The sequence below is a fragment of the Coenobita brevimanus genome, chromosome 117 (genome assembly GCF_032717465.1).
Source record: "Coenobita brevimanus isolate Jiangsu-jjx chromosome 117, ASM3271746v2, whole genome shotgun sequence".
Lineage (NCBI taxonomy): Eukaryota > Metazoa > Arthropoda > Malacostraca > Decapoda > Coenobitidae > Coenobita > Coenobita brevimanus.
This window is the reverse complement of record NC_137070.1, coordinates 5,857,340-5,859,615: the sequence shown is the minus strand read 5'-3', so window position 1 is coordinate 5,859,615 and position 2,276 is coordinate 5,857,340. Positions and strand designations below refer to the sequence as shown.

The 2,276-nt window shown below is 38.3% G+C and overlaps 1 non-coding gene across 1 annotated transcript; it reads left to right on the top strand.

Annotated features, from left to right (window-relative positions):
* Window positions 1-1,818: 1,818 nt before the first annotated feature.
* On the top strand, window positions 1,819-1,937 carry LOC145389502 (5S ribosomal RNA). Its single transcript, XR_013895474.1, has one exon. It is a non-coding gene; the product is annotated as a 5S ribosomal RNA (ribosomal RNA).
* The last annotated feature ends 339 nt before the right edge of the window (window positions 1,938-2,276 follow it).

Sequence of the window (2,276 nt, the reverse complement as noted above, 5' to 3'; positions counted from 1 at the left end):
TAAATGTTCAGTTTACCTTCTCAGTTAAAAGAGAACTAATAATCGGAGACAAAGGATGCACTACTTGTCCTTAAGGAATTATTACTGGGAAATGGTTGTAAGTGTCGTCATTTCCTTATAATAATCCACTGAAGCTCACCAAATCTGAATTTCTCTCCAGCCATTATTATCTTACTACTTCAGCCATAACTGATCGTCTTCTTCAGTTCAGGTTTAAACAAGTATTCGTTTCAAATAGCATCTTTATATCACTGGCCAATGTCACTGTTGACTGGTATGCAAAATTCTTATATATATATATATATATATATATATATATATATATATATATATATATATATATATATATATATATATATATATATATATATATTTCACTTCGGTTGGCCATCTTCCCTGTATCAGCTGTTTACCCTGGGTACAGAACGCCGCTCCCTGTCGTTTTTGCCCAGTGCAACAGCGCATCATTTGTGTGCAGGATGGTTAAACCTATTCCTGGTTCTGGGGCAGGAGCGCTTGTGACCAGTCTTGACCTGTCTGATTTTTCTGAAACTGACCCGCCAGAACAGCCATGGGACCAGGCTTGAATTGTCCTGACTGGTTTGAATGCCTCACGAAAACGCGGCTAAAGTTGATGCAAACTATGCTGATGAAAAACTATATAAATAATAGAAAACAATGTTAAAATGTATTATGAAAAAATAAATCGCCAGAGAGGAAGCGCAAAGAAGCCTCTTTTGTCATTTAAACCCTTTAAACCAGCGGTGGGGAACCTTTCTCCTGTTACGGGCCATTAGGATAATTTTAACATCATTTGCAGGCCATACAAAAATACGAACTTAAAATCAACTGTAGCCCAGTACATTATATATATATATATATATATATATATATATATATATATATATATATATATATATATATATATATATATATATATATTCGTTCACGAGTTTATGAAATTGCATTAATGAATTGCTTCGCGGGCCAGATCAAATGGTCTTGCCGGCCTTATACGGCCTGGAGGCCGGACGTTCCCCACCCCTGCTGTAAACTTAAGCCTTCTTACCCTCATCAGCCACAAACCACTACAACCTGCTGTTTTACATTTCTTTGTGCCGCTACATCACACCGTTTGGTTCATTTCATAACTTCCTTTTCTACTTCCAAAGTTAAAAGGAAACGCAGATATTGCACTATTAATTTTGAAAAAAATATTATTACCTACGAACAACTCTTGAAATGCGGCCATGAAAGGTTAGTGTAATTGAATGTGACTGCACACTTCAAGGGAATATTGACTCCTACTCCAAGTTACAATGGAAGTTTTGTAACCCTTTTTTTTTTTCTCTCTCTCTCTCTCAATTTTCATATATATGTATTAGACAGTTCACGCCTTGATATTGTTTTTCGTGGAACTGTTATGTTTTTAGAATGGACACAGCTTCAGCGACATGCTAGAAGAGGTGTGATATGCAAAATAAATCGCTTAGAAAGAGGCGCTACAACATCCACGCAACTTTCTGCAGATCTCGGCCCACGATACTGGATAAACTAATAGTAATAATGATAATAATAATAATGATAAATAATAATAATAATAATAACAGACCCTACTCAGTCCGACTACTTAACCTCTTTATCATTCCTGTGCCAGCCATCCACTCATTCCAAGGGTATTATTTTACGAGTGGACAATATGCAGTTTTGGTATTTTAGCACCATTAACTATAGTATAGTCCCTAAGGATCACAAAGAACCCCCATTACTCCATTCTGAAATTGATAATTTCAGAGATAATGAATTTAATTTAAAATGGCCAACGGCCATACCACGTTGAGTACACCGCTTCCCGTCCGATCAGCGAAGTTAAGCAACGTTGGGTCTGGTTAGTACTTGGATGGGTGACCGCCTGGGAACACCAGATGCTGTTGGCATCCCTACGTGTCAAATGGGGTTGGTGGAGGATTAGTGCCCCTCCCTGTAAAACAATTGACTCTAAGCCATTGGCCACCCCGTCTGGGATACATGGCGTCTGGCAATGGATGGATGGATGGATCTTCACTTGGCCACTCCGGGTAAAAAATGCGTGCGTTAGTACGTTTGTTTCTCTTCCCTTCGACAGCGCATGCGTCTCGTAGGTTTGTATCACCCACTCATATGCCTACTTTAGGTCACGTGATGGAATTTGGCCAATGATTTTAAATCGTGCTTTTTTATTCAATGTGGATGGAAAATTCAAATCCTCGCTATGGCCTCTGAAGAAGAAAGACGTG